The sequence below is a fragment of the Corapipo altera genome, unplaced genomic scaffold, assembly GCF_003945725.1.
Source record: "Corapipo altera isolate COAL_440 unplaced genomic scaffold, ASM394572v1 327, whole genome shotgun sequence".
NCBI lineage: Eukaryota > Metazoa > Chordata > Aves > Passeriformes > Pipridae > Corapipo > Corapipo altera.
The window spans coordinates 317,210-337,808 of record NW_020885004.1 but is presented as its reverse complement, the minus strand read 5'-3'; the positions used below and the strand labels follow the sequence as shown (position 1 = coordinate 337,808).

General features: G+C 44.3%; 1 long non-coding RNA gene across 2 annotated transcripts in view; it reads left to right on the top strand.

Annotated features, from left to right (window-relative positions):
• Positions 1–15,478, top strand: part of LOC113958768 — a 17,063-nt gene extending 1,585 nt beyond the window's left edge. The window contains exons 2-6 of one of the 2 annotated variants that reach the window (XR_003531605.1): positions 1,560–1,770; positions 7,786–8,036; positions 10,691–10,755; positions 12,460–12,506; positions 14,202–15,478. This is a non-coding gene — a long non-coding RNA (uncharacterized LOC113958768). The remainder of the gene's footprint in view (positions 1–1,559; positions 1,771–7,785; positions 8,037–10,690; positions 10,756–12,459; positions 12,507–14,201) is intronic. The other variant, XR_003531606.1, reaches the window with a different exon arrangement.
• The last annotated feature ends 5,121 nt before the right edge of the window (positions 15,479–20,599 follow it).

The following is a 20,599-nucleotide window of genomic DNA, read 5'->3' as shown; positions in this document are numbered from 1 at the left end:
TCTATCTATCTATCTATCTATCTATCTATCTATCTATCTATCTATCTCGCCTTCCTCATGGAGTAACTACTTCCCTTCACTTCCACAGTCCTTCTTCCTTTCTTTTTCTTTTCTTTTCTCTCACTCTTAGACACGTGGCTTCCCCCTCCTGCCTCCCCCTACTTTGGGGATAATTTAACATGTTACACACTAACTTTCCAGTAATGGCACTCCGGCTTTTTGAAATTCTGCTTCCCTGTTTTATGGCTGGGCCTCTAATGGTTATCTCGCAGCCCTGCCTCTGGCAATCATGTAAGGAATAAATAGAAGCTGACACAGTAATTTACTTAAATCTTCTCCACACTTTTGCAGCATTTTCCTCCAGAGGATACCCCCGAAACAACAATTATTTGAAATGTCATGCGTTCCTGCCCCTAGGCTACCGACAAATGAACATTAAATCTATTAACAACAAAAAAAATTAAATGTTTACTTTTCTGCGAAGGTAAAGGAGAAGCTGGAGAGAGGGAGGGATGTCTCCAATAAATTTCTTCTCAATAATAAAGAGGTGTAGTTAATGTTCTCTCTAAGCGGAGTCAGCTTGCAGCCCACATCCTATGAGGACAGAGATGTGATGCCACAGAACTACCATGCAGCCTTTGCCAGGGCAGCTCCAATAGTCTCATTTTTCCAAGCCAGGGAGCTCAGTTTTAGGTTGGTATTTTTGCAGATTGAGTAAGATATGCAGTGGGCCAGAAGCCGTGAACACGGTGTTCTCAGTTTTCAACCCATCTGGAGCAGTGGGAGAGGAAGCATTACCCCTGGGCAAAAGGAGATTAAGAATATAGCTCATCTGCTTCATAGAAAGGAAAACTGAGCATTTTTGAACTCTGCTCCTATACACTGCAGAAGGTCTAAGCTGGAGGTAAGGCCCAGCTCCTCTTCTTTTCTGTCCCATGCTCCCACCCCTTTGCTCAGCTTTCCTGAAAACAGGTAAGCATAGGTATGGGAGGGTGGGACCACACGAAGGTGGACTCAGCCCTGCACGTGAGCCCTGGTGGAAGATGGTGTGAATATGGAAAGTCACTTGCATCCACTTGCTGTGGATGAAAGTTCCCATGGGGATCTGGGAAAAACAGGCTTAGGAACCAGACCTAAAGCATGGGGAATCATTTTCCATTCTGCAAATGGGGAAGTCCAGGTCCAGAGTAGGTTAGATGCTCACCAAGATACAGTAGTAGAAATAGAAAGAAGTATCCCAGCTTTATTCTGATTGCTTCATACTGTCTTGAAAACACTGTCCCCTTGTTTGAACTTTTCAATTTACAGCTATTTTGGAAAATTTTCCTTGTCCATTGATTCAGCCTAAGGTTCTCTTGGGAACCACTGTGTTTATATAGCCAGGAACCCAGCCCTTTGACTTGGAAATCCTCTCTCCATCTGAGTTTAGAGATTTAAAGGAACCAAAAGGATCACAGGTCTTCTCGTGAATGAACTCATGAAGGAAAATTTCTCATCTGATGTTGAATGCTGCAGACCCCACAGAAAAAATTGCTTCTCTGTTCTTTTTTCCTTTTCAGCAAAAGAAGCTTGGGTATAGACCTCAGAACCTTGGAGAGAGTGGCACCTCTGACATGCTGTATGAACCAATTGTTATATGGAGTGTGAACAGAAACCTGTTATCCCCCTTTTGAAGAGGACACATGAAAATTTGACCAGCCTTATATTCCTTTGTGCAGAATGGCCAGGCACTTAAAATTTTGTAGTCACCATGGTTCACTGTATCACCAAGTAAGTATGCCAGGTTGTGGTTTTTTTCCCTGTAGACTGGGATCCCACTTTTTGGCACTGGTTCTGATTTGCAGAGCCAGATTACAGAGGATATATCCACTAGATCTGCTGCATTCAAGTCTCAGTGGAGCTTACTGTCCCAATCCTAATCCATTTCTTCGCTGCTGTCCCAGTCCATGTACTAAGGTGGTTCATGATATGTGGATGCTCAGTCAGATATCTGTGATACTAGACTGCTGTGGCACTGAGATACCTTTGTATCAGTGGGAGACAGTGCTCATGTGATGATGTGTATTTGGGAGAAGATTCTCCAAGGTAGCTCCCACAGTCCTGTGACACAGGCCTATGCTCTCACAGGTAGTTTATACAGTCCGATCATTCAGGTCTTTTGAGTCCCATGGATCCCCCTGACATTTTGTTTGCTACCTGCTATGATTCTTTAAGGAATAAGAAGAAAGATCATCTTCCAATTGTGTGATATGTGTGTGTCTGGAAGGAGTGAGTTGATTCTCTACTAATAATCTTTAACATCCCTGTGTGTTTCAGAAGAGGACACTAGCTCATCCAAGGAATCAGAGTTTAGCTCTGGAAGAACAATTGCTTTGGGCTCTTCTCAGGCTTGGTGCAAATACTTTGCCTATTGCCTTGCACTGCCACGACTGCATAGAGAGCGTGTCCTTTGTCATCCAGAGAGAACGGGCTTTGTGGGTGTTTCCCATTTAGTTTCTGAAACAATCTCTCCCCTTGATAAGAAAGGGTTGTCTTCTTCCCCTGATCAGGCTGAGTGCCTGATGTTTAATGATACATAAAGAGCAAAGTAGATATTACATCTATGATCAGTCAGCTCCACAACATACATACTCTGTACAGGAAATCACACAGCTTGTGATGTACAAAGCATGGGCTTCTGAATGGATCTTAACACAGACCTTAGAGTATACTGTAGATTCTGCAGTATACACTGCAGGTAAATTCTGTCTCAGTATTGCAGTGGATTGATTTAAATAGTTACACTGCCAAAAATTCTAAGCACCATAGCACATTTATGAGTTATCCTAACACACAGAAACGCCAGTGGTCTAATATATTGGGATGGACTCTTAGATAGCATATAGTATCAATACAAATTAGTGTCTGCCATTATAAACTGCAGGGCCTCAAATACGTTATCCTATTTCTAAAAAAAAAAAAAAAGCTGGAACTTGGGAAGAGAATTCATCAGACTACTTTGCATTATTAAACTTCCTCCTGTAATGTCTCCACTTTGATCTCTTCTCTGGCCAGATTCAGATCCCAATTCCTGATTTCCACCAAGGAAAGTATATAAAGAAACTGGGTGCTTGCACTTTTTTTAAAGCTTTGTAGCGTGTTCTTGTGCTCTCAATTCCGGATAATGCTGGATCCCTTTTATCCAGCCCCTCCTCTTGCCCTTTCAAGTGCAAAGAAGACTCCTGTGCCCCCCCATCGAAGTTAAAGGGAGGCTTTAGAGAGGAAGGCTCAGCACGCTGGGGCTCTTGAGCCTGTGTTTAATCTCTTTTCCCGTTCCTCTGTGCCTCTGTGGCTTCCCTGCCAGTTTCTTTGTTGCCAAGTTTCTCATTTCCTTTTATTTGTGTGTGCGGGAGGTTGCCAGGCTCACTGGAATGCAACTGAAGTCATCTTGAGGGGACGCGCCTCGGCCCCCGCCCCGGGTGATACATGACCTGCCTCAGCCTGCTCGCCCACCCCGGGCAGGCTGGAGTGGGCTTTCCTGTCTGCAGGCAGCAGGAGAGCCTGGGAGGGCAGCGGGATAGCAGAGATATCCACCGGCTGCTGCAACTGGCTTTTGCAGGGCTGGTGTGTTGGATGTCATGCAGGGTGGGAGGAGGATGGAGATCAGGGGAAAAGGGATTGAGAGAGAGCACCTTGACCTCTGGGCTGCTGTCTTGCTTGGAGAAGGAGAGCAGAGACATGTGCAGACTTTGGCAGGGTCAGGGGGCCTGGTCTGTCTCAGTTCCTGCCTAACCTCAGGTGACCTCAGTGCAGTGCCCCAACTCCTGCCCTGTTCCACCGAGTGACGCTGGGCTGAAGGTGCGGCCTTTATCTGCATGCTGGGACGTGCTCTCAGGATTAATATGGGCTTCATTAGGCTCACGAAGGAGAGAGCTTGAATCAGACTTCAGGGCTGGACAGAGCTCTGAGGAATTCATTGGTCTTAACAAGTGACAATAGAGACTGTTTGTATTCATGCTATTTGCCATCCCTCCATCACGAAGGTACCTTACTAGAAGACGTATATGTCAAGGAACATGGGAAGGGGATGTCCTGGGTGGAATGACATTAAGCTTGTCCATGGGCCCTCAGCCTCTGACTGTGTAATGTTGGAGGAATGGCTATCAGCGGATCAGGCACTGTTGTACCCACTATGGGTCTTGTTAATCCAGATGCCAGTGTGTGCACTGACTTCTAGGCTTGACCTTGGTTTTGCCTTGTGGTCTGTGACATACTGAAACTAGGAGTTGCTCACTAGAGGAGTTCCCCAATGTAAAGGAGAGCAAAGGTGTGGGATGATTTTGCTTAGGATGGGCCTGGAGTGTCTGGAACTGGCAGTTTGCTGTGTAGCAATCTGCAGCAGTCCTGTTTGGGGCTGTCCCATGGTGCGGTGTTGAGAACATTTAAGTTTTGGTGTTATTTTCTGCTCGTGGGCACTGAGAGCAACAGCGATGATTAAGAGCCTCAAAAAATTCCCCTGTGGCTGTGAGTGGTTCTTGCTGTACTGCACAGACCAGAGCTGCTAGGCTCCTGGATGCTCTGGCTAACAATCAGCATATCACTGCCTGGGTATCTGCCAAATCTCCCTGCTGCTTTGTTCAAGGAGCATTTGTACTGCCATTGTCTCTGTTCCCTTTGGACAGGCCCATGGGGTTGTGCAACTCTGAGTTTGTGCAGTGTCTACCTGGAGGTAATTGTTTTGGCTTTGCACCTAGAACAGTCTGTCAGTCCACAACTCCGAAACTCCTGCAGGAGACCTGGAGATTGCATCACATATGAAGGGGAAGACTGACTGATAAATATATTGCAGTGAGCAGAAAAAGGAGTCACTTGTAAATACCCTTCTATGCTTTGTTGTGATGCTGCTATTTCAACCCAATGGTTTAAGTATCGTTGCAGAGAGGCTTTCACACTTCAATTTTTTTTTCAAGATAGTTCCTTGCTGTACATCTATAAGTTCCTGAATCGCTTTTATGGAGGATTCCTCCAAACTTTCCAGTACTTTTAAAAATGAAAAATGTGTTTTCTTAACTAAGATATTTTGAAGAAAGCTTCTGATAAAGCCACTGTCTTATTCTTGTGTTGGAAACACTTTCACTTAAGAATATTTCAAGAAGTTTCAGTTTTTTCTATATTCCTTTTCTATTTTGTCTTCCTTTATCAGATCTTTTAATTCTTGATTTTCTTCACCAGGATGACTTGCTGTAGGATAGCAGAGCAGAAGGAAAGCACATCATCTAAACCCTCTGATTCTCCCCTGCTGCTGCTTGGCATCCACATATACTGTGTATTGCAAGAGAAAAGCAAGACCTGGAAACAATCTGCTGAGGGTTTCAGATTCTCTCTGTTCCTCTCTTCCAGCCCATTAGGTCAGAAAGAGAATGACTGTCAACAAGTGTTTCATCTGGAATTGTAGTCCTGGGATTTCCTTAGATTTTTACCACAGCTTGAGCTGAAGACTAGTTTCCAACTATCAGTCACACTTGGCTGAACCTCTATTTTGATTTTTCAGAGCTGATTTCCAGCCCCTGCTCCTTTATAATACCTCATTTGCACTCATTCAGGGTGTGGTTGGATCAGGCGCCAACTTGGAAGAGGTTCTCACTTGCGCTTGTTACTGTGTCTGGACACAACATGGCCCTAAACTGCGATGCAATTATTCCTTGAAAAGGAAGGAGGTTTTGTAGGGCATTGGCCTGGACCAACTTCTGATCAATATTTTAGAGATTTCAATAATAAAATGAAAACCAAGCAGAGAGTAGCAAATTGGAAGAAGGTTGCAAATCCTTTGGAGGACAGGGTTGTAACTCAAAATAGCTTGATATGCTGGAGAAATAAACTAAACTTAGGTAATTCAGTTGGTTACCTAACTGAGCAAAGGCTCAGTTTACATCTGATTAAGGAATGGGGGAACTAGTGCATTGTCTAGGGGGGAGGGCAGAGCTCAAACTGTGTGGGAGTCACTAATGTTGCACTCTTGCAGTAAGAAAATGTTAGGGTCTGCATTTTATCAATGCTAAGGTCACTGCTGAGACACGAGAGGTCCCAGTAGCTCTCTGGCGTAGTGCAGTGGAGTCTTATATAGTGCTGAAGGCTGCCATAGGGCTGAAAACCAGGGCCTGTGAGGAAAGGTTAAGAAATTGTTTTATGTGAAAATGGACAAGAAGACTATTCGTGTAAAAAGCTCAGTTTCCCGGGGTATAAGTGAATGATATCAACAAGCAGGTAAACAACCATTTCCTCTGCCTGCCTGCTAACAAGCAGAAAGAAACAAGAATCCATAGAATGGAGGGAGATGATGTAGTAAAAGCCCTTGTTAACTCATGGAGAATAGAAGCACCAGCAGAGATCACCATGCAGATGCTGGAATCTTGGCTGAAGGTGCTTCAGAATATACCTCAGCCAAGGATGGTCTGTATGTATCTGTCTCAACAGGAATGTAACTGGGTCATTGCATTGCCTTTTTTTCTGACTGCTTTTTCTGCATCCTTTTCATCTGCTTGAAAGCTGACAGAGCAGTGGGAACTTCAAAGGAGTTTGTAGTTTGAGATTTTTCCTTTTCCCTCATGGAAAACCTCCAGAATCAATGAAAACATAGAGCACATGCTATGTATTCCCCCAACAGAAAGCAATGCTAGCAAGCTGTTGGGTACAAAATGCTTTGAAATTTCCTGGTTGGAAGACAACTGATTATCAAACAACTGTTATACCGTACAACAGAGATCACAGTTCCTCTTTGGTGCTGGAAAAACTAAGGATTAAACAAGCTCCTCCTAGGGGAGGGATCGTTTGGGACAGGTGTCCCCTGCAGAGTTGCAGTACAATAAGCACATGATTCTTTCACCAGCCACCAGCTCCTGTGTTCCAGCCCAGGCCATTGGCAGCTCAGAGCTCTCCCCCTCTCCCTGCAACCCTGGAACGCACATGGCTCGTTAACAGCAGCCTGGCAATCAGAAGAGCCTGCTATGGCAGCAGCAGCTTTTCCAGAGCTGTCCCACGTGCAGTGCAGGGCAGAGGCTGTTTGCCAAGGTGAGGTGCTGCCTGCAAGTGGCTGAGATGGAGCCCGTGGGAGAGGGCATTGGTCCTTACCAAATGCAACCAGCTGGAGCAAACTTTGCTTCCTTGCAAAGTGCTTCCACCTTGCAGTCCTGCCTGCCCAGATAGTCACCCTGCTCCCTGATGCATATGCAGCCAAGTGCCAGGGAGCAGACGGAGGAAGAGCCATCTGGCTTCTACCAAGCTCATTCCCACGTTGGAGCTGGGGGAGCTGCTGGAACAAAAGATGGCATCACTTGGGAGTGCCTGGACTAGAGAGTTTGTGAGTACTGCAGGAGTCTTAAGCTTGCTTCTTCCACGCTCATTGGCTTCCCAGCAGCAGGTTTCCCAAGCTGCTGCACTCATGTGTGTTCCCTAGTAGCTGAGCTGTGGTCTCCAGCCACTCTCTCTGTCAGGGGGACTTCTGCTGGACTCATGGAAAACAACACATTTTTCCCCTCCTCAGCCCACACTGCTGCCCTTGTGGTAGGACCATATGGGCCACTCTCATGGCTAGGACACCTAGGACAGCCTTTGACAAGGCTGACAGAGTCAAATCCCGTGGTGCCGGCTGAGATTTTCCTGGCTCAGGTTCTGCTTCGTTCCATGCTAACTCCACACAGCTGGGCTGTGGGGGGACTAGTCACCAGGGAACAGAGGCTGGCAGAGATGAATAGAGGATGTGAACAGTTCCCTTGGTGCCCTTTTCCCTCACTCTTGTTTCCCTCTCAGCAGGGGGAAGCAGTCTCTGCGTGGTCCTCTGCCGATTGCATCGGGGAAAGTCATTAAAAAGAATTAAAAAGGAAACAGAAAGAGACGGAAGAGGGGGAAAAAAACCCAACTAAACAGCCCCAAACAGTTATAAACTCAAACAAAAGAACAACAGGATCTTCCTGCTCAAAGGTCTGGGCCACTCTTACCTTGACAGCAAAGGACAGCAGCACACCAGCGATTTACTGGGAGAATGGAGGAAAGCCTTGGCTGTATATCTGCTGGGGCAGTGGTGATATGGGTTGTGGGGCTGGTTGTGGAAGCTGTCATCTGATTGTTCAGATGGGAAAAAATATATATCTACAGAATTAAATTAATTACACAAGGTTGAATTATCCATCTGCTGAAATTGGCAATGGTTCGGTATCTTGGCTTTTGGAGAGGGAATAGTGTGCAAGATACCATCCTGGGGGGCAGTGTCTCTCCTCCATTTTGCTGGGGGGAAGCATCAGCCTCTGTTTGCAACTGCTCTAGCTGGGGAGCAAAAGAATGGGATGGAGCACCTGGTTCCTCGTGTCCTGTCTCCAGGGAGGATTTGAGCTCCGAGGTTACGCAGTTGTGTCTGGTCTGGAAAGATCTGGTTTATAATCCAAATACAGTACCATAAAGGTTTTCCCAAAATAGTTGCCTAAATTTTGAGTCTGTATTGAGATACAGAAGTCTGGGCTTTTTTGGATGCCAGCCACTCACGTGTTCTGAATTATGACTGAACATGGCCAGTCATCTTTAAATGGTTTGATATTTGAGTTCTGGATGAGTGCTCGAAGCCTGGAGCCTGTAAAACCCTATGGAGGGCTGTCCCAAGGTCCTCACCATCTCCACTTTCCTCAGCTTCTGCTTCAACACCCGTCTGTACCTGCCTGAACACATTGTGTTAGGACTCCATGACAAAGACAGAAACTTTAAGATAGCAGTGAGATAATTTTTGCTGCAGTAAGAGTGGCCTGCAGGCTGGGGACAGAGATGGTGATGGGAGAGCATCTGAAGATTACTTGAAGAATCTCATTCTGAAGCCCTACGGGCCACACACTTGCCTGGGTCTGACACAGTCACTGGTTAAGGTTCCTCCTCAAACCATCACAGAAACCGCAGCATTTCCCCGGGGTTTATTTCTGCATGCTTCAAATGAGTTGGATTTTCTCACCCAAGTATTGGCCCCAGGAAAGCTCCTGGACCATTTTCCTATTAGCCCTCCTTGCTAGTGTTTCGCTGAGGCAGTTTGTAGCTGCAGATGTTCCTGTACTTTGGTTACCAAGGCTTAGGCTACAACTGTTGCAGAAATCCTGAATTCTGGCACAGTGGATCCCCATGAACATGGTAGATATGTTTGTTTATGTCTCACCTAGCATACCATAAGCTGAGACAGAACTCAAAGGGGCTAACACTGGGGAGGTTTGGGTCATATACTGAAATAGGTTTAGCTGCTGTGCAAAGTATGTTTTTCATTAGTGGTGCTTTTGATAGCTTGCATTAGTTTATTTACATGTACATTCTGGCATATACTGCTGTATATTAATATGGGTCTCCGCATTTATATGATTAGCTGTATTCTTCTAGGTATAACTGTGTCCGTGTTGTTAAAGCTTGAAGGTTTATCTTTGTACAGATTACCAGTATTGGGGTAGTGTCGTGTTTCTGGGGTGTGCTGAGGTGTGTATTGTTGTGTGCTGGATGCATCCCTCCCTAGGGGTGTTTCTGTGGGGTGTTTTGAGGCATTCACTCTGCTCGTCACCATGGGGACAAGCGGGAGGGGGGCGGGGGGAAAGGAACACAATTTGTATTTCTTAGTGTTGTGTGATTGTGCTCTCACAGTGCCTCAAAGTGAAGGTGCATGAGGAACTACATACCTCTGTCCTGCGTGTTTCTCTGTGACAATAATATGCACGCACACATGCACTTGCACATACAGGCACACACCCTCCAGGCTCCAGGGCGTGTAGGAGAGAGTGTGTGTGTGTCTGAATGCTATTTAAATAAAAAAGAAAGGAAGTGAATCAGGGTCGTTTCCATTTTAATTGTAAAACAGATAAGCACTAAACACTTTGAAAAAGTAAATGACTTGAGAATAATTACTATCTATTACTCTGCGTCCCAGGGGGGCAGTTGGAGGAGCCCAGATGGCTACAAAAATGGGATTTAGCAGAAAATTGAAGACATTATTCACCGTAACACATTATCAATTACCTTCATATCAATTACAATAACCTTACATTAGAAGAAGGGCCAGGAGACTATCTTCAGCCCCCAGCCTGAATAGTAATTGCACTACCCCTATGGATGGTGTGTGTATATGTGTGTGTGTGTGTGTGTGTGTGTGTGTGTGTTAGAGACTGGGGGGCACCACAGGGTTGTGCAGGGGTTCTGGCAGCTCCCAATGCTGGGAGGAGGGGAGGAAGAGGGTGAAAGCTGCTCAGAGTAGTTTTTCCTCCCCTTCCTACTGTCACCTCATGGAAGGTTTTCTTCTGTCCTGTTTGTATGGTCTAATAGCTTGAAGGGCAGCTGATGTGGCTCCTTCCAAAAAATTCTGCTTGGCTTGCCATTTGGGATGTTCAGGGTCTCTGTGCAGACACTACTGTTTCGCACCAGTGTCCCCTACTTTCCTCTTCCCCCTCTCAGCCATTTCAGCCAAGCTGCTCAGTTTGTTAATAGGGGGTGGTGTGCAATCTGAGGTTCTTTTCTGTATGATCTACCTTTCTTGGTGTAGCAATCTGTGCAGGAGGTGGAGGCCCTCTGCCAGACCCAGATGGGGCATCAGCTCATGTTTCCTGTAAACACTCACCAAGAGATCACGCAAGACCTTTGATGGCATGCAGAGAGGAACCAACCAAAAACAATTTAAGAAATCTCTCCTCTTCCTTTTCTCCAGAGATGGTGGAAGGTGTCTCAGGGAGAGCAGTACCAAGGCTGCTTCAACAGGCTGGTAGCATGAAGGTAACTCTAAGGACATCTTGTTGCCTGTGGCTGTGTCTTGTTGCCAGCTGGGATAGCCTTTGGAGCTGGTGGTATGTCAGTGCTTCTAACTGTAGCTGGCTAATGCTTCTGGCTTGCCATAGTGCCATTTTGAAATTCTCCCTCCTGGATCTGGACTTGATCCAGCTCACCTGAGTATTTATACATGCAACACCCAGATCTAGCTGTTGAGGTCCCATTCTCTGCTGCAATCCAAACAAGTTTCACTGCCATAGCATCCTGACCTGTGCACAAACGCGTGTAAGATAAGGATTCGGACACATCAGGGCACTTATGAGTTAAACGGTTGGTGACACTCCCTCTAGTCTCCCCCCTTTCCCAAATATGCACTGGAGTGTCCAGTGGGTTAGTGCAGAGAGGACTAATTGCTATTAAAAGGCTTTAATCTGGGAGATTAGTGCTGGCTCCAGGCGGTGTTTGCACATGAAGGAGATGTTTCCGATGAGATGAACTAGAATTTGTCCCTGCTGTTTTGTTGATAGAAAATCATCTTCCCCTTGGTTTTTTCTCTTTATCTCTGTCTCTCTTGCTTTCTTGCTCTCTCTGATAATTTTCTTTTGCCTTTTCCTTGAAGTTGAGCTGAGAGCTTTTTTATATCTTGGAGTGGCAGTCCTCTTTGACCTTTGGGGTCAGTTGTTTTTGCACATTCATACAGACATGCATGTGTGTACGCATAGACGTGACTGGAGTTTTCTGATTCAAAGTCCTGCAGGAAATAGATCCTGACCAATAGAAGTGATGATAAATATATTTTTCCCTTGCTTGCTGTTGAGCCTCTTGTGGGTCAGAGGGGCCTGCAGAACCCTTCCTATAACATGGGGCAGGCCAGTCCCCTTCTCCTGGGCAAAGACTTGATCCAGAGACCATCAGGAAGAGGTGTTGCAGGCTGAAAATCTTAAAGCTCCCTGCAGAAGTAATTAGTGGGAGGTAATTAAAAGATTATGTATGGGAAGGTATGGAGCATTACTGGACCTCTGGCATGACCCAGGAAATGTCAGTATTGACTTTGATGAACATTAGATCAAACTGAATGGAAATTATTCTGATAACATGCCAGATGTGTCCAGAGAGCCTGTCCATGAAGGAGACACATTTGACCTGGGAGCACAGAAATCTTTGTTCTATACTTGCTGGAGGATCCAAAAGCGGAGATGCTTGTTCTGAATGTACTGTTTTCAGAAATCCACGAGTGTCTGTCAGGTCTGACTATCTAGACAGGTAATCCCTGCTGTGCCTAGTTGGAATTTTCACAGCACCCTTAGGAAGTTAAGTGCCAATTCCCATTGAAAAGCACAAAAGAATAAATACTGTTTACATGTAACTTGAGTGGAAGGAACTGATGACTTTGTATCCCAAAGAATATGTGAAAACTTTATCAGAAAAGGAGGACTTGGGTAGAACAAAAGGTTGCATGGTCCTTCTGGCCTAGAAGGTTACCAGACAAAAGTTATGAAAGAGAAATGGTAAGAAAGAATGAGTGTCCTCAAATCAGTGAGGCCAAGAATCAAGGGGAGAGTTGGGCAGGGAAAAAAAAAAATGGTTCAGGATCTGGGTCTTCCAGTCAAAGAGGTCAAGACTTTCTAAGGAAGAAGTGCTTTTATGCAAAGTGTCACACATCATTCTTTTGTGCACTGTCTGAACACCATGGGCTTTGCTCTTTTGCAGGATGCTGCTGGAATATTCCATCAGACTGCACTGTCATTATTTTTGCCGTAAGTATGTATTTTGAGGAGGTGTAAATGAGGCACTGGGAGAAGAGAGGGGGAAATTAAGTCACCTTTGTATTCCTGGAGGCTGTTTGGCTCTCCAAAGGCAGTTGTGGAGCCTATTGCTTGGCAAAGTGTGTTGTACTTTGTTTTTTTAAAGCATCTGAATCAGATGTGAAATGTCACAGCACCGGTCCTTTTAGGACAACTTTGTAGTGGGCTGCAATTTTGTATAAAGGTAGTAATTTCTCACTCTCTTTCTCTCCATGCCCCTGCCTGAGAATCCAGACTGTTACTGTTAGCCAGCAGGAAGGCAGACCTACTGCTCATGTAAATTGCTCTAGTTCTGTTGTTTGCCCTTGTTCCCTCAAGTTTGCTGATGATGCTGGTGTAACCAGCATAAGGATCTGGCCTCTAGCATGTGTTTGTCCCATCTGCTGTCCAGCATGTTAATTTTCATGGAAGACACAAACTTGCACGGACTGTGATTTTAAGGAGGGGCCCTTTTTCTTTTCAAGAGCCAACTGCAAAGCCTCAGGGGCCAGATTCTGAAAGACAGTCAATGCCAAGATCTGGAGGAGCTGGGAACTTGTGTCCTGGCAATTTCTGGCTTGTGGTCCTATACTGACAAGACAGTAAGGAAAGAATCACGTGTTAGGCATTTTTGTAAAAACAGTGATGATGTTAAAATTTTGTTGGTAGCAACATCCTTGGGGGGAAGGACCAGGCTTGCAAAAAAGGGTTCAGTTGAACCCTTGAAAGAGGCCCCAAAAAATCCTCGAGGGGGTTAGAAATAATGGAAAAGGGAGTATATTTTCACTGCCATTGTCAACCAAAGTAAAAATAATGATTTCTCCAAAAAAAAAAAAAAAAAAAAAAAAGGGAAGAAAAAGGAACAGGTAGAAGTGAAGGGGTTTGGGTTTTTTTGACTGTTTCTCTTTAACACTTTTATTTCAATAGGAGCAGAAATATGTCAGGTGATGGCTCAAGTGGCATCCAAGTATTGGATGCTGAAAATGTTTACAAATATTAATAGACAGGCTTCTTAACATGCCCAGTGATCTTGTAAGTCTTGTGTTTTGGGTGCAAGACTGGCAATACATGAGATTTTCTAAATTGTTAGACATTATATTAAAAAAAAAAAGAAAAGAAAGAAAGGAAAATAAAAGGGCCAAACCAAAAAATATAAAGATATTTTGAAAGTGTCCCAAAACTGAAAATTTTTGAGTTCACCTCAAATATTGTTTATTGTGGTTAATGTTTGATAGGATACATTTCTTGATTGTTACTGCCCTTATCCAACTGGCTTATTGTGTATTTGGGTGGTAGCGTTAGACTCTTTATTTTTATTACATGTTTTATGAAGTTTCTGCAGCTCTTAGAATCATGTGAGGATATGACAATATCAGTGGTCCATTCAGTTTGTTATCTTATCAATGTTTCTGTTCCAAGATGAACATTAAATCAGAATAAATAGCTTGAGAACTTATTAGAAGCTTAAAATTCAGAAGGTACTCAGAATCAATGATATGATTAATTATTTTAATGAAATTCAGTGAAACTTTTGGTTTTAGCAGATATGGCATACCCTTTTTTAATGACTATGTTGAAAATATCACAGATAGGCTTCTGGTCACTTTTAAATGCTCGTGGAAACCAGTCTTTTATTGTATGTATCTCACTGCATGGTTGGAACCCCAGGGGTCTACATCCAGGGAACTTGGAAGGAGTTGACCACTCGGTGTTTGAAGAAGTGCTTAGAGCTTTCCACGTGTTGAACCTCTTCAACTATACTGGTAAAACTTCCACTTGACTTCAGAGAAATTTCAGTCACATCCCACATCCAGGAGTGCAGTCCAGTCATGTACACGACTTGCACAGAAGTACCCCTCAAGAACATGGGAAAGCGTGTTTCTGGGGAGGGAAGTGCGCTGATCTGTGGAGTAAGCAGAAGGGATGGTGCATAGTGCAGGACCAAACTGGGAATAAGAGACTTATAGGAGAGATATGTAAAGGACCATTGTAGAAGGTGGATTCCAAAAAATGAAAGACTCTAACACAGGCCTTGGAATTGTCCATGGACACAAGGCAGCAGGGAGCTCACTCGGCAACTAACTAATCCCTCTTTTCTGAGCTGGAGCCAACCAAGGATGGAGCTGCCTCTTCTAGCCTGCCAGTGGCCTTAGAAATTTTAAGGAAACCTAAATTAAACCTGGCTTCTGATGGGTGTTCTGCCTTCCCAAATCCAATTAGTCAATCACAACTTTTCACTTAGTTGCAATGACTTTAATTGGATCAGAATAACAGCAGGAAGGATAGAAAATGGCAGGACTTTACTTAGCATGCAGGGTGGAGCCTTGCAGCAAGGATCATCATTATCTCTAGCACAAGCTGTAGAGTTCATCAGGGGTGTAAAAATTCCATGAGCAGACCACAATATTATGTATGAAGTATTTTCATCTTCTTATAAGCTGTAAGCATCCACATGAAAAGCTGTAATAGGTGTGGTGGTCCAGCCTACTGTTCTCCCGTGTGTGTACTTCAGCCAGCAGAACTTGGCTGCATGCAATACCTCCTTTGCACTTGGTGGTGTGAAGGGGCTTTTGGACAAGTGAAAGGCCTGTGAATGTTCTCCAAGTCTTTAAAGCTGAACATAAGCTTAGAGCTGGGCAGAACTGAGGCCTTTGGAGAGTGGATTTTTTTTGAACTGCCATTCAAAGGTGCAGGGGCTGTAGTGAAACACAACAGCTCCAAAACATGCATTCCTGTCATGTTAGTGGACCTGGGGTAGCACCACCAGATGAGCTTTAATAGCCAAATTCCAGGGTATTAAGACAGTGACAATACATTAGCACCGGGACAAGACTTGGCAATGACAGAGATGATCTAGCAATGCTACTAATAAGAGCTAAACTTCTTCTGAACAGATGTGTCATTGGCTTGCTCACTGGGATGTGGGAAAGAGGAGACATGGCTGTCACGGCCAACATTTTCCAAGTATAATTTGGAATGAGATGTTGGAAATCAAAATAATACTTTAAAAGATTCCAGCTTAGTGATTTCTTTTTTTTCTGCATTTTACTAATCACAGTTGGTGATGAGCAGCATATGATGAATACAGCAGCAAGCAAAACTTAGAAAAAACATGAGGAGAAAGGCAACTATTTTCCTGCTTTCTGTACAACTTAAGGAACCTCCCTTCTACCAAAGCAAATTTCATCATGTGGGCCACACTCCATGCATACTGATGCCACTTCATATCCAAGGGATGCCTTGCAGCCTCAGTGAATGTTGATCTGGATTTAGCCGACATAACAGGGATCAGATTTTTGCCCACTGGGAGCTGTCAATGAATGCAAAGTGTGACGTAGTGCTTATCTAGCATGCACACAAGGGACCCTGCTGCAAATCAGGAATGACTTCACTAAATCCAGTGGAGCTGAACAACCATAAATGAGCAGAATGAGGCCCACGCATTATCCCAGGCTAGCAAGCTATCTTTAGCAGGCCCTAATGAATTCAGCTGCAGCATGTAGTCATTAATCCCAGCGGAAGGAGCAGCTCACCATTACATGACCTAAGATTTCAAGAGTTTCCTATTAATGCACTGGGTTGCTGTCCTAATGCAGAAACCTCAATGGTTCCAGGTGTGGGGGAAACATGCATTACCCTGCACCTGGCCAAAATCTTGATAAGGCTCCTTCAGCACCTTCTGCCCGGGTCAGAAGGGAGGAAAGGCTGGGGTAATAGATGGCACACGAGGCCCAGAAATTGTTTATGATGCAAATATGTTTAAAAGCACTGCCTTGCCTCCTCTGGGAAAAGGAGTTTAAAATTGAAGTCTAATGATAACAAATGATTGTTAATGAGTTGTCTAAACATAATAGATGGAAAGAATTAAAAGCCTAGAATAAACAGGGTTTCATTAAAGAACAATAAAGGAACAACACAAATTTCATATTTTAGAATAAATGGGCCCTTGTGGTCTAGCTGGGAGTGGAGGGAACTGAGGTGGGTGCATGGACTGGGAAGGTGAGCCATCTCCTACCTGGATGTGCTCCCTGGACACAGAGCTCTGGTGGCTGGACAGTGCTCGCTGGCTGCAGGAGCTTTGCAGTGGCTGCTTAGGGCTTCACTTCTGCAGAGCTTGCACACATGCCCGACCTGCAGCACAAGAGGAATTCCATCAGCAGTGCCCAGGTACTTGAAAGCAGGCACTTGCTCAAGTGTCCTGCTTAAGCACCTCTCAGCACTTTGAGATGGAAGGGAAGATGGGTTTTGCTCAGAGGTGTTCACAGGCAGGGCTAACCCTGGCACTGGAAACCTCCGTGTCCTCCATTCAGACAGTCCATGTAGCCCTTCCTTACAGCACCAAAATACTGGTTACAGGGTCCACAGGACTGCCTGGGGAACTCAAGCTGTTCCTAAGTGAGTCTGTAAAAGTTACTGGAAAAGGCAAGTTCAAACCAGCTGTGTACAAATCTACAGATTGTCTTTTAAGCCCTTCAGAGGCAGATCTATTTCTTAAGAACCCACAGATAAAATTAAAGTTGAAAATCACTCCTCTAGAAAAGTGTGCTACTGAGAATGTGAAATTCTGCAGAGATTTCACAAATGGTTCATCAGAGTGTAGATGCCAAGAGCACACACCATATTTCATCTCAGTGTGTGGCAGATGGCATATTGTGGATAGATTTTAGACCAAGATTTTATTAAGGACATGTGAAGAGATGATCGATAATTCCTTGGTGGGTTTGTTTCCAACACTGTCTGCATTTGACATGGTGACATTATTGTTATTTGTGTTTAGAGGGGAACTTTGAAATTTCAAAGTTGTTTTTAGACTTTAGAACAGACCTCTACTTCAGGTTTCATTTTAAATCATCCTCTGGAAAGGAGTAGTAGTCTGCAAGCCCCTTTTAAACTCTAGGATTTGACTTAGCTTTTAGAATTTTTCATTAAAAGGAAATAGGTGACAACAGACAAAACCTGAAAAGATGTGGCAAAACCCATCAATATTTCATCAGGAAACATTGCTTTTACTATTATTTTACTTATTTATTTTAAAAGGCCCTTTTTTCTCTAGGAATTAAAAACAAAAATAAAGACAAATCTCAGGGCTCTTCACCCCAGCCTCCCATTTTTCATTTGTTGGCTTGGAGATCTTTTTTGTATTTCAGAAAGGATTGCATGTTCAGCAGAGTGTATGTGAGAGCAGGAGGTTTTGCTGTGGGGATGTGTCTGTGTTTCAGAGGGTGTCCATGTCCAAGTGTAATGTACTTGTCTTTACTGTTATGCTCTCTGATGGTGGATTGCAGATCTGACAGGTTCTTTCTGTGTGTTTGTAAAGCTGCACAGGGCACGGCACTAGAACACCCCGGTCTAGAGAGAAACCGTGGAACAGCCCTAACATTCAGCTGGGGCTGGCTTCTCCCTTTGTTCATGTTAATTTGTACTTCGGGCAGTGATTGGTTTGTCTGAAGTTGCTGGCAATACTTGTGAACTGTGCAACTCAAGTGCAGGATAAACCAGGCTTGAAAAATCCAGACAAGAATTAGAACTGCGCAGTGTTAGAGCTCAGCAGTGTTTCCCAATGGGAAAATGACTTTCCCACGACAAGATGTCTCTCTTTTTCTTGAGTAAAAATATGAACTTTGTTTTTGGAAGATGCTACTTGGCAGTTTCTGTTGAATCTGGAAAATGATCGATTTTTCAATATGAATTTAGAAATTTTTCTTTAGAATTACCTAGAAAAAGTATCCCACCTCCTCTCTTCAAATCAAGGAAAATCAGGGTTACAAATGAAACAAGATTTGCCATAGGAGGAAGAATGTTGCTTGGCATTTTTATTAATAAAAATTAGCGCTAATATTTTTATTTTTACCCTTTGTTAGTAGTATTAGTATGGGTATCTCCTTGTGCGTTTAGGCTTAATGTAGTGCAGTCTGCTTTTCTGGGGCATTTGGTCCTGCAGTTGGGCATGTGAGAATTTGTGATCCTGCTGTACCTGTGACATTGTCAGTGTTAAATATGACTGGGCAAAGGCATTGAAAGAGATGTGTGAATCTTCAGCCATATTTGCATTGAATTCTGTACGTGACTGTGTGGGGAAAAGACACATCCATATGGATATCTTGCTAGTCCTTCAAAAAGGAGGTCTGGTAGTTGACAGTCCTGCTCCTTGGCAGCTGCTGAAGTTTCTAATCCAGCGAGAGAAGAGGGAAACTTTCCAAATGCTTCTTGTGCAGCTGAATGACATAAAAATGCAGACTGGGGGTTCATATCTGAGCCCCTTGGAACCAAGGTGTTCTCTAGAAAAACTTGAGCCAAATGGACCCAGTTTCCCAAATAGCTCAATTTTGGCAAAACTTCATTTGATTAAATGAAATTATATTAAAACATTCTGACTGGCTTTAGGGAGGGGTATCACAAGCAGCAGTTTGCATCAGACAAACAAAATCCACTCTATGATTTCATACACAGAAATGTATGAATCCAGCTGGATGCCTGTGTTTATTGAGCCTGCATCCACAGGAGTGTGCCTTGCTGGTTGAGTAGCTTGGGTCACACCTCAAGGGTCTGTGCCGTGTGGGTTTGACTATGCTGTGTGGCACCCAAAGCAGTGTGAGTGCAAGCAGTGTTGTTGGTTTAATGGCTGGCCCACAGGTCTGGGAGAATCACAGAATGGTTGAGGTGGGAAGGAACCTCTGGAGATCATCTTGTCCAGCCAGGCCCTGTGCTCAGGCAAGGCTACCCAGAGCCGGTTGCCCAGGACTGTGTCCAGGCATCTCTGCTGGTCTCCCTGGCTATGGCTGTAACTGCAAGGAAAGTTAAAAGGCTCAGTTAGGCAGCACAGGCCCTGTCAGTAAATCATTGTGCAGTTCAGGCTGTTTTTTCCCCCGGATTTTACTCCATAGAGAATCAGACAGACTGTGCTGAGCTGGTCCCATCTGCACCCAACCTGGACAGCAGCTTTATCTTGCCTTGTAAAACTGCAGAGCTCTGTGACAAAAGAGTTAATCTCTGCCTTTGTTTCTCTTCCTCTCTCTCTTCTCTCTTGCAGCCGACTGAAAGGCAAGATGAGAGCAGATCCATCAGTGTCAGCTGCTTTCAGCATATCAGCACTTTTGGGGGGTTTATTGGAGAGTAGTCCATCAGCAGTGCTTCCAAACTGCAACCAACACTGCAAACATGCCCCTCCTCCTGCACGGCAGCCTGGGGACACAATGCCGGGCCCCGGTGCCGCTGGCCAGGGGCTGGGTGATAAATGACTGTGAGAGGCATCTCCATGGCTAGCAAAGTCCAGAGGGTAGGCCAGAGCCAAGCTCCTGGGGAGGCACCAATGAAACCCTATTAATTTCTGGGCGTGCGTCCATGTGTGTCTGTGTGTCTGTGTGTCTGTACTGTCTGAAATAATACACTTGACACAAACACACATGCTTCACTTCCAACACACGGAGTAACATGGGAGAGGGGTGAAAGGGAGAAAGCAATGTGATTGACAGGTTAATGAAGCAGTTCATAATAGCAATGGATATTATAACCTTAGAAACAGCTTGTAAATACCCAGTTGCTTTACATGTATAAACATACTCCCATACTCAGGACTGTGTATATACATTTGCCTATTTATGAAATATATATGCATATCTAAAAGGTGCAGGAATGTGAAATCAGTGCTCTGAAGCGAAACCAAAGAATAAATAGGAGCTGGATAAAATTAAGCTTCATTAGCCTAGCAGCCATATATATCCCCTGCCTTTTATTTTACTCTTAGGGCTGGAAGTCTTCCAAAGCAGTGGAGGGACTTAGAAGCACACATCTGACTGACTTGCACTCCTAAGCCCTCTTGGTACTCTTGAAAACTCCACCCATGTGGAGTTGTTTAATTGCTGGTGTTTGTCTTTCTTTTTTTTTTGTTGGTTGACTTGGGGATTTTTGTTTTTATTTGTTTGTTTATTTGCTTTTGTTGTTGGTGGTGGTTTTTTGTTTGGTTGTTTTTTTTTTTCTTTTCATGTGTTTTTAATCCCAGGGTCTTGGAAAGAGCAGCCTCAGCCCATCCATGGAGGGCTGGGAAGTTGTGTTACCATGAGGAGAGT